Below are 12,861 nucleotides of genomic sequence, written 5' to 3' on the forward strand. Positions count from 1 at the left end.
GTCGCCTGCAAAGCGTGTAATTAATAAATAGGCGGGCCGGTCACAAACGACACCTAACGCCTCCTGACACACAATAAATCCGGCGCAACAAAAGTCGTTTATGATTTTTAAAAGATTCCTAAACGAAAAAAATAACAATTTATGAGCACTTCACCCCCGCTGTAACCATTCAAAGCCCAATAATTGTATATTCTTTTACAGTAGTGTGCCGTTTATTTTGTACGGCCGATGAAGGTAGAAAAAAAAGCATTCAACTAAAATCAGAGGCGCCTTTAATCACCTCTATTGAGATCTATCGCGGGATCAAAGCAATGCGCTGCCATGACGAACTCGCCTCTCACAATATTGACATATGATTCATTTTGGAGTGTGATTCGTCACGCCCGCTCCGCGTTTTTGTGGCAGAGCGGATGCTCGTGTCAAACGCTTTAGTATTTTGAGTTTGTTTTGAAAATTCTTTTATCTGATGTATTATTTGCCGTTCTTTTTGTTAAATTCGCAGGGATGTTCATCTGCTTCGGGGGCGATTTGTTGACTCGTCTTCTGAAACTGGCTTCTTACAATAATTTAGATGTCAAATAGTTGGTTTTTGTTAGGGTGACGTGGCGAAGGTTTCAGGGATATTTATGGCGTGGCAGAACTCACAATGCTGACACCGGCTGTGACGGCAGCTCGTTGGTGGCATCTCGGTTATTATTATATTTTTTGTGCAAGAAACACTTCGAGTATGACGGTATGGTGCGGAGCACCTCACCGGATGTCGGTGACTGATGAAACTGAAAAGTTGTCCTAATGTAGGTATCCATCCTATGTGCGGCATAGAAAAGACTTCAACGAGTGTGTTCGACCCTCATGAAAGTTTAACGTCGTATGAATACGGCGGCAAATTTAATTTAGTCAATGTCAATATTACTTTTTGCAGGCTTATAATCAACAAGCAATTCCATATGCCATGTTTGGTATCGCGATGATTCGCATCTCATTTTTACTTCATCGAGATCAGCGGTGTATATTCTCAAGAAATTGTATTGTTAATTTAGGTTCTTTACTAGTTGAAGAAAGCAAAGATTGCTTCATAAATTTCGAATTTAGTTTTTCAAGCATTCGCGAATAAATGAAGACTTTGGGGATCTATATCCACACTTTTGATTTTATCTCCCAAAATAATGAACGAATCAGTAATACGGGTCACCGAAATCCGCAAGATGTACAACGCCTGGTGTACAAGAACAAATCGCAAACGCAGCTGCGTAGACAGGTGTGTGCGCACGCCCTTAGATCTTCCGCGATCATTGTGCGTCTGAGCTGACCACGCGTGTGCGGCGATCACATGTCATTTTATTATTGTATTGATGAAAAAAATTATGTGATCCTTTTTGAGCTAGGGCGGCTCAAAGAAAGTAAATTCAAGTCCTATTGAATTCTGATATTCAATCTGATTACCGGTGCCATAGGGCATTTGCCACGTTTTAGTTTATGTTATAACAATGTCAATGATGCATCAATAAGCCAATTCGAACGTACACTAACATTAAAATGATAAGGAGTGGAGCGGCTAAGGAGTGGAATTCACTTCCTGCAAATCTATTCCCAGTCCACTATAATTTGGATATTTTTAAATCGAGAGTGAATAGACATCTTTTAGGTAAGCATGTTCCATCCTAGACTGCATCGGCACTTTCCATCAGGTGAGATTATGGTAAAATGCTTACCTTTTCGTAATAAAAAAAAAAAAAGATATTTGAATCATCGTGCGTCTCGCCCGCACCAATACATATATGGACAAGAACGCGCGAAATGCACGATAACTGAATGACATCAGTTATATGTCATTCTGATATCAGTGTACGTCTGAAATGGCCTGCTATTCATATGCGGTCATAGATATAGTATGCGATGCTCTGTGGCAAGCTCCTGTCACATTAAAGGCCTGTGCACACCGGATGCGTGTGCGTAGACTTGCACGTGCGCGTTGGTATATCCTCGGCTTTTCTCCGTAATTTTTCGCTTTAACCCAATGGTGTGTGGTATCGTTGGACAGGTCTTTCGAAACGAATAAGGGTCTCCAATAACCATTTTTGATAAAGTTAATATTTTCGGAAATAATCGCCCCAAAAGAAAAAAACATGGGCCTCCACCCTCCAACTTTTGAACCATGGGTCCATAAATTAAAAAATCGTGAATCAAAAGCTTAATCAATACTTTCCATGAAAACTATATTCAACATTATCGGTCCAACCGTATTTGCGTTATTTATTTATTCATTTATAGGAGGACCAACAGCTATAAAAACATTATGCAGATTTAGGTACAAGCCAATTACAGGTACTCACAGATAGAAATGGAATAACAATATAACTAACTTTGCGCGCAAGTTCACACGATGCTATCACGACTTATACAGTTTAAAAAATACAAAAAAAAAATTATACAACTCAAAGCTTACCTAAGTTATAGATCTGCTGACAATACTAACAGTTAAAATAAAGGTTACGTAAATCCTTAAGCACTCTGACAGACCGCATATCTGTTACTTTTACAATAAATAAAAATTCAAATATATATATTTGAATTTATTTATTGTAATAAATATTCTCTTACACACAAGCTAAACGAATGTACCTACAATACCTAACAGTTTAAAAATAAACCAACATATTGTCCACGAGTAAATAATATACATAAATACCAACTACATAAATAAAATACTAGAAACATATCTATTAAGTAAATCAAAAAACATATTGTGTGTTGCATGTTGGATCTATTGAGATGAAAAAATTCTCTTTAGATCCATTTTGATAATAGTATAATTTAATGAATCTAATGATATAAAGAATTTTCCCTATAGATCCAGTTTTAACTGTCAACATAAATATTTGGATCTAACAAGAAAAACATTTCTCACTAGATCCATTTTGGATCTATGGACTGGATCTATCGAGAATGAAGCTAATATACAGATCCTTACAAGAGACAACACACCGCGTGCGTGACGTGTGCGTATACGGCTCAAACCGGTGTGCTCTGGCCTTATGATCCCGATGACGACCTAGCAATCGGACAGGAGCTGCATTTGACCTCCACGCTCCGGAGCTTGATGACAGCTTGCATACCATTTCTAAGAGCACGTGTGCAAACCTAGGCGAAAGGCAAACAGCAATACAGCATACGGCTGCCTGAAAATTATTTTCTTTCTGATTCCTGAGGGAATAAGTAAAATATTGCGAACTATTGGTGGTAGTAAAGCCGGATATTATTTCTTCCATTAGGAGTCTAATAGCTGCGATCCGTTTCAGTCTGGCCAACCATTTTTATCACTATATTTCGTTTTATCATTAGAAAGAAGGAAAGCGATCTTGATGTGTATTTTTATGGAAGCAGCTAATATGTAAAACAATTATATAGCATATATGATCATTTACATTATTTTGGTTTCATACGTAAAGTACTATATTTGGCGTTTTTCAATAATATGTCACAACTAGATTGGTTACCCTTTTCTAATGCTAAAAAACGAAGTAAAGAAAAGTCTGCTATCTAGAAAATGTAAGGGCAGCATAAAATATAAACTCTATATCCTTTTTGGTAGCTATTAAACTACTTTTTATGTACATAGGTACCTTTGTACTGTCACGTTTCATGTCATAGAGTAGCTGTGTCAAGGTTTCATTGTATCAGGGCTTGAATTGAATTGAATTTCAAAATTGTATAATTTGAGCCACACATTGCGATTGTTTTATAAAGTTTAATTAGATTTTGATTTTCTTGTAAAGTTTCTGGAACACTTAAAACAGCGTTAATTTTTTCATAACAAAGACATTTTTAAAATTTCTGTGGTTTATTTTTGTATGGTGTAGTTTTATTGTATATTGTTTGTGTATAATACGTGTTTAGTGAGTGATTTTAGACATTTTTGGCTTCCCGCCATAACCAACACTGAAATATATTTTCTACATAGCATATTTGGTAAGTTGTAGTATGTATGTCATGTGATGTGGGTCAACTAATATATTATTACGTGATGTCAATACTGCTAAATCCGCTTGCGGTAAATTCCGAACTCGAGCATATTTTTATCATATCCACTCGTTTTGACTGCTGAAAGTTAAAGCTCTCGCTGCTTTCGGTGAAGTGATGAAGTTATAAAGTATGTGTTGTTGTTTGGAAAAGCTTTTAGAACGCTATTTGACTTTGTTCCTTATTCCTAGTGGTGCCATCTACCAGAGAATACTCCAAAGGTATGGCGGCATCTTTTCGAGCGAAGGCGAAAGAGACCGAAAATATAACGCGTGAATGGCACGCCTCATAAACAACTTAAAACTTTGTAGATCTACTGATTAAGCACAACTCATGTAATTATTCTTAATGTCTCAAAAATAATGTTAGTATCTTTGCCTAATCAAATATTTGTATATTTTAAAAATATTAATATTGAGAGAAGACGTATTCAGACTATACGTGTCACAAAGACATAATGGCCAACCAGGGTTTAAATAAAGTATTATTTGCACTAAGTAATGCATTATGTAATGCGAAATTTAATTATCTTTACAATTACGTATTCCTAGATCTTTAATTTAAGGCAAACAGATAAGAAGTTTTACTTGTTTGGAGAAAATTGCGAGTATGACACGTCTTACAGCACGCAGTAACCGTAACTTTGAATATTTTTTTCTAGCATATGATAATAATCATAGAGTTAATTTTACTATACCTCGCTGTACTACCTACAATATTTGTTACAAGAATAAAAACATAGTTTGAAGTATTATGTTACCCGTTTAGTAATAAAAAGCATGTGACGCTTAAAAATAGCACTCTGAAAATACATCCATAAACGGAAAGTCAAAGTACGAGACGAGCTCAACAGCAATAACAAACTTCGTCATCCCTACCCACTACACCCACTCCGGGTTTCGTCCCTCAGCCCTGCCAAAAAATGAAGTTTTCATAACATAATTTAATTATTTCTAATATAATAATATTTGTTGGTTTCCCAAAGTTTTTTAATAAGAACACTCACTTCTAGCGTAATTTTGGACCGTGGGAAGCACACATTTAGGTATAAAATCCAAAAAGATAAACACTAATTACACGAAATTTGATATTAATTACTAATATACCTATACATACTTAAAAAAGTGTCTGAAAAATCAAAATTACATAAAACTATCTACGCATGTGTGAAATTTCATAACCCTATTTTCTTTTTAGGGTTCCGTACCCAAAGGGTAAAACGGGACCCTATTACTAAGACTCCGCTGTCCGTCCGTTCGTCCGTCCGTCCGTCTGTCACCAAGCTGTATCTCATGAACCGTGATACTTTTAAGTTCGAATCCGACCGATACTCGTTTTGAGAAGGTCCAAAAATACTCCGTATGTAAAAGGATACCTATAGGTACCTACCAATATCAAAGCCTAATACAGCAGCCATCAGATATATCGGAGCGGCCAAGGTGCTCACAAATATTTGAACACGCCTCTACTGTCAAGGCGTTAGAGTGCGTGTTCAGATATTTTTGATTACCTCGGCAGCTCCGATATATCTGATAGTGAATGTACAAGCAAAATACAAGCTTTCTTTAGTTAGGGCTAGATAGATTTGTATTAGTTTGTCCCTGAAATATTTAGTTGATTTATTTATTAGTTAATATTTATGTACATAATTGACTTTTATAAATATGTAACTATACAGAAAAGGTCATCTTTGTTATAAAAATCAATCAAGCCATATTTATAATAACTTGTAGCATTTACAAAACAAAAATCAGATCCTTTTATTTAGAAACATGAACCACTCTCCCTTTACAATGCATATATTATAAGCCCGCCTCACAAAGTGACAAAAAGCTATAAAACCGAAGAAATCAAGACAACAATATATTACCATAAAAACATCGCGTCAAAGATGCCTTACAAAACGCCGCTAAAACATATCTCGGGTTTACGCTGATATGAAACTCAGATGTGAAAGGTTTACTAATGCGTAATTTCATACTTTACTGCCTATAAAAGCGGGCGCGGTAAGGATATGTGCTCCATAAATAAGAATGTGGAAAACGCAAATGGATGCGAGGGCTCGCCCCGTGTGAAAGGGGCCGCGCGCCTCGCTCCTAGTCGAATCCGAGCCGCTGATTGGTTAATAAAACAGCGGAATATTGTCCCTCATTTGTTAAAACCCTCATATTGCTCCTCTCCTCACTGCTTAATGAAGCATCCTCTATTTTCAAAAAAGAAGTCTAGCTTTTGTAGACTATCAGATATTTTAATGCCTACTGTTCCCTATAATTAGATAACATAACGATGCGACAATTTAGAGCACGAATAGGAATCCGGGCCGCGATGATAATCTTCTGTGATAAATGGACCGCGTCAGGATTTATTGTGTCTCTAACTCCACTATTGTCTCAATGGGCACTTTTTTATCGTATCATAAGGAGCTCGTTTGACAACCCGATTATGATGCATTTCTCTACCCGCGTTATATCGACTATTACTCTGTGTCATAAATTGATTTTGATGTCTTTTTTATGATGTATCTGAATCGAGGTTTGATGCGGAGGTAATATCGATGGGTATTCATATGTTAATGTTTTGAATTATGTGTTTTATTACGTAAGATAAATGCAGGCGCAAAAAATTAATTATAGCTTTGCTTAATTTTTAATGAAATGTGGGTTATTTTAACTTTAACCATTACTTGTTTACATGTTAATCATATTAGCACTGTTATAATTATAATTTTGCGTCATTTTAGGCCGTTCTAACAAATTTATTTACATACCTCTTTGGAAAACTGTTTATTATAGGTAATTATATTTATTTAAAATGTTTCATTTTTTTTTAAATAATAATACAGATCGCTTTTATTTGACGCTGGTTACTTGTCAAATGTCATTTGATACAAATATTGTTAAAACTTCTGACACTGTTAACAATTGTTTTGAGACAAATAAAAAACATTTTAAGTTTTACCAAACTTCAATCAGATCACACTCATCATTTCATAAAACTCAACATTACTATAATTTTAGGCCATAAAGGCAAAATATAGTTTTTAATTTATTGGATGCATAGTTTATAACGTGTTGGGACGTGAGTCGCGCGTTAATGCGCGCGAGTTAAATTCAGACCGTGGATTCACATTTGTCGCGCAAGCGTAGGCGAGTATAGTTCACGGACTAACCATTGTGAGATGACCTCGAGATCCATAGCAGCTAAACTTAATCTAAGAGAACTTTTATAATGGTCCGATTAAGAGGGTCGATTCAATCGCGCTCTAAAGATGATTATGATGGCACCAATGAACAAAAAATGTTTGAAAACGTTTAAGTGGCGGACATAGTTACTGAATGAATACAAAGCGAGCGGCTGATTGCGCTATATATTATAACTTAATAGGTTTTATGATACCAAATATTTGGACAAGGGTTTTATTGGGTAACATGATATTTTTGGATTGTTTTGGGTTTTATGACGGCCTATGCGCAAGGACTGCTAAAAATTGGAAGTTTTTTGCTTCAACCGCGTTTTATGACTAGCCGGATGCTAAATGTAATTTAGAGCGTATATTTAACAGATGATTCATAATGTAGGTAATCTAACAAAATATGATATCGTTTTACCAAAGCATTGCGAATAATTGTAAAATGATATCTCGTAAACGATTTTCGTTAAGTACCTTTCCCGAAATTTGGTCCTGCACTATCCTGCACTTTTCTATAGGTATGTATGTATCCAGAACGAACGTCCCGCCATTTTCTTTTTGATCTGCGTCCGCCCCGGCCACCTTACAAAAACACCATTAATAAAAAATAAACCGCAACCCACTCTTTTAATCTATAATACCTTACGAATGTTATTTACACCGGTTTCCTTTTAAACAACTACTTTTACCTAATCTTTAAAAATAGAATTTCATAAAACCGATGTCCCTTAATTAAATCGCCCACCAGCCCTCAAAGCTAAGCTAACAAAACCTCTAGCATCGCAACAGACCTATAATATTTTATAGTGCTTCTTATTGCATGGTTACCCTAAACTATTACTACTACAGCAATCGGGATACTTGCAGGTACTCTGACCTAACCAGTTCATTACGATGCTTCCTCTTTGACAGCCTCAACCCCAGTGAACGAGCCTGTCCAACATTTACCGTGTCCCCACCACCTGCTAAAACTACCGTGTTTTGACATAATGTTAAATCGTGTTCAGTATAATGTTATTTTTCCAACTACCCCTGTATTAATCGGGGTAACATAATAATGTTGTCACGGTATAATTATTATTTAACTGCTATCTTAAATGTAAACATAAATAAATCATGACATTCGGCCATCCAACTTCGTGCATGACTCCGGCGCACGAACCTTCTCACTAAAAGCTAGATCGATTTAAATCTTACACCAACCGTGAAAAATTATTTAAAGCGTCAAAACAGTTTCTAATGAAGTAAATTGAAACTTAACTTATCACAATTCATACATTTACATAATCAGGAAATGTGTTAAATAAAATTATAATGAGATACATGAAAATAATATCATGACATTCGGTCTTCTGTTTCCCCTTGTTCATATAACTTACTACTATGCCGTGACATAAGCATTTTGCTACGTTAATGAAAAATCTTAATACCTGTTGTTAATTTCGTATAACTAAAAAAAAAACAGACAAAGCTCAGTTTTTATTATGTATAAAGTTTGTTTTGTTTTCTCAAAAAACCAAACATTACTTCTGTCCGTTAAAACTTGTCTTTGATTTAATTCAATACCCGTTGTTTTACAGGCAAAAGTGGTTCGACTTCAGCACCATCTGTTTCAGTTCTACATTTAACAATCAAACCTTTCTTGACCCAATATTGTATTATACTACATTGCGTTAATGTAGACTTCATCTTACTCCATTCATGTATTAATCGTTACGTAACGTAGCAATAGGTTAGAGATAATATTTAACCCCTAAATGGCTTTAACTCTGAAGTCGACGTGACAATCTTTATAGTCATTAGTCCTGTGTTCAGCTCAAAACTATTAAGTTCAGTTGAAATTTTACACATTTACAATATTATGTCTCTGGATCCATATCTGCACGTGAAGTGTCAAACTTATATAAACGTATAATTGGATTGTTATAGGGAACAATACCTATAACAATGTTCAAGTTTTTGTACTTTTTTATTTAAAAGGTTGCTCTGATTGTTAATAATACTACTCATTTCATAATGGGTGTTCGTATGACAATAACACACGACAATTTCTTTATTCAAATGCCACCTTGAATAACATCGCTTTCAGAGGCTATTATACAACTCTGCTAGGGGTGATACTAAAGTGTCCTTGAGGTAATTAAATTTTGTGTCTTGAAATTTCAAAGGATGCCAAACATTTTGCAAAAGTTTCAGTTTCAATAATTGGTTGTATTTATACATTAACATAAGATTCCCGTATACTGCTTTTAAGGTGACTAAAGCACTGCTAGATACGCCTTTGACATCAATGTAAAATGACAAGTGTCAATACTAAAAACTCAAGTTCATTTAATTTAAACAATGATTGAAACTACCAAATCAAATTATTGTCATATCCAATAAAATCCATTTTTTTCTTTATATATATTTTTTTTTTCTAGGACTACATCTATGCCATAATATATTGTTCATGTCATTGATCGAAGTTCACATTTTTATTAATATTATCTTGCCTTAAACCTCTACGAGCTTTTTTTTTCTTCCAATATCTTGTATTACTTTTGTAAACAATATAAATTATGATAATTAGCAAACCATAACAGATATATCTTTACTAAAAGGACAATAACCCCAAATGTGCCTCATGGCATTAAGTCCGCCTTTTAATAAATAAGGTTTTCTTTTGTGCAATAAAGATTAAATAAATAACTGTTCTGTCAAACCTATATCTATAGCTTATTTGGGCGTTACTTGTTATTATCGTCAGGTAAATACTATATTAACTAACTATCCTCATTAAGCTTATTACATACAATTTATAGCGTATTTACCTTGTAACGCTACTAATAACTCTACAGATACGTCAAATCTCTATCGTCTATGCACTCTTTTCTCACACATCTCTTTTTCATTCGTTTTTTTTTTATAAATTATACATCGTTTTTTACTACTTCCACTTTTGAATTTCAGGAACTACGTAGCAGTTTAAAACGTTTTCTGGATATCTGTATCATATTTTTATACTTTCAACTTGCGAAATATGACCATGTACATTTGCGTTCAACTCAATTATCTTATCTGTCCCGTCGTAATTATCTAACTTTAACATCGCTACTAACTGATGCTGTTACCACGCATACTCCCATAGGTACTACAAGTACAAATTATATTGAATCGTTCGAACTGAACACCGCGTTTGCTAAGTTTCAAACGTTAGTTATGTAAATATAACTTCCAACCAATTCTAGATAATCACCATTCAATCTGCAAACAAAAGATTCGTCTCTCTATTGATCTTTCTGAATAATTGTTCCTTTATCTTCCCTGTTTCCCTACGTAATCTATATTTAGGGCAATTATCATCATCTACACTCAAGTGCCTACTTTTTTTCACTTGTTAGCCTTTGTCACAAATCCCATGGATACAACAAATCGTTTGCAATATGTCCGATCTGTTGTTTACTTTACAATCTCGACTACTCAAAATCTGTTTACCTGAGATACTCTTGTACTGTCTGAAGTCTACTCTATACTATATTTGTTCTATATTTAAGTCGTACAGTAAAACATATTTATTATACTATAACATTTGGTATTTTGGTAATCTCCATAGGTAGGTATACATATGCTTATATAGGCACTATCCTGTTACTGTTTATTTGTTAGCACTTATCACTTCAACATTATGCGTCCATCTGCATTCATTAGTTTTATTAATAATAATTAGTTTTATTTAACGGAATATCTCGTTTAATCCATGATAATTACCTCTGATCTCTTATTTAATGCATTTCTATACATTTAACACCTTTTTATTCGAATAATAATTAAAGTTACTTCAAAATTATGATAGTTAGAACTTCGTGTGCATAAAATATACTCATACAACAATGTCTCTATTGTCTAATGTCTGTACAATATCTCAAAATGCAATATGAATATCGTCTAATCTATCGAAACATGAAAATAATTAACAATTATTTAAAATTTCACATATATATATAAAGATATTTCTGCTAATACTGATCATCAACAACATCGAGTTAATTATCCCAAAAGTTTAATCAATTTCACGAACTCGCTGTCACAAGAGTTTGCGACTCAAAAATTCAGTCAAAAACACTAAACATCCATAGCCAATATAAGATGTCAAATGTTATCACAATTTCATTTTACTATTTTTAATACTATCATATTTAGCTTGTTGGATACTAAAAAGGAGCTACAACTCTAACACATGTATCTTTCCTCAAGACTGCGTATAAGTAGTCATTTAGTCAACTATGTTGTTCTGAGTTGATTAAATTGAACAAAAGTTTATTTTTACATCGATAAAGCGACGTGTATACTATAATATTTACAAAAGCTCAACTAAACATGGATAGGTTTATTAGCATCCACTTCATTTGATAAACTCCTGATCATCAGCTAACTCGAATCAGTCAATCGTGTCATGTCTTTTAAGTATTTGATAGGATACAATCATCTTTCTATACTCCTATTTTGTTCCATATTCCTCTCGATATCAATTATAAAGAAACAGCTGTATGTTATAACATACCCAATCTCTCTGCTCTATTGTTTTTGTCTTTTTTCAATAATTTTAATAATTCCTTTCTTTTACTACGTTCAACACTTATTTATTAGTTATCCTATTGTTCGAACATATGCGTTAAATTTTTTCAGGCATCATATATTCAAATCTTCTATTATACCTCTATCTTGTCGCCTCTCTTTTTTTTTAACTGTTTGGGTCATTATTTACGTTTCTGTTTCTCATTTCACTATCGACTCACAAGAGATCACGAATTGTTCTACTATAAGTAAGCTAACAAACTACAGCAAACTTTTGCAATACTGTTTCGTGTCTTAATTATTGGTTGCATTAAGAAAACCCAGAATTCATTTATGAAAATACTACTAGCTTGTAGTTAATTTCATGTTCAAACTGGGTAACTTGATACTTTAGTCTGTAATGACATCACCTGTACACAGTTTGTCAATAAAATATTTCTATTCTATTTTAACTATGCATTTTGTCCACCTCTCAAAAAGATTACTCACACTGCTCTGGTCTATCCATTATAAGTCTCTTTATCCCGTCAAATGACAATTAATTTCTGTTATATTTATCAATCTCGTATAAACTTTCGATATCTTTTTCTCTAGTATACCGGCTTCTGCTTACCTACCTAAGTACCTCGATACTTTTCAATTTCCTGCTTAAAGGCAAATCTCTTTACTCGAAAGAAAGAAAGAAAACCTCGATCTGTGTTAGAACTCAGTCACTTTACGTACTTGCTACTGTATCATTACTCACGACGGTATAAATTTCTGCAGTTCAGTTTTGGATCACTATATCAAACTCAAGAGCCTTAATCAATGCTCAAGCATTAAACGCATTCATGTTCAATTACGTTCTTCATCTGGCTCAACACCCGAAATTCAAACAACTGTTTTTTCCTAGAAAAAAAGAATTTTTTTTTGTAAAAAATATTAATTGTAACACACATTTCAATCGAACAATAGTCACAGACATACAGTATCTGTTCTCTGTGTACAACTTGTCTCTCTTTTCATTTTAGCATCTATTAATAGTATTAACCATTTCAATCGGACAATGCTCACACACATACAATATGTTTTCTATGTATAACTTATCTCTCTTT

This window comes from Cydia pomonella, chromosome 11, assembly GCF_033807575.1.
Source record: "Cydia pomonella isolate Wapato2018A chromosome 11, ilCydPomo1, whole genome shotgun sequence".
Classification (NCBI taxonomy): domain Eukaryota; kingdom Metazoa; phylum Arthropoda; class Insecta; order Lepidoptera; family Tortricidae; genus Cydia; species Cydia pomonella.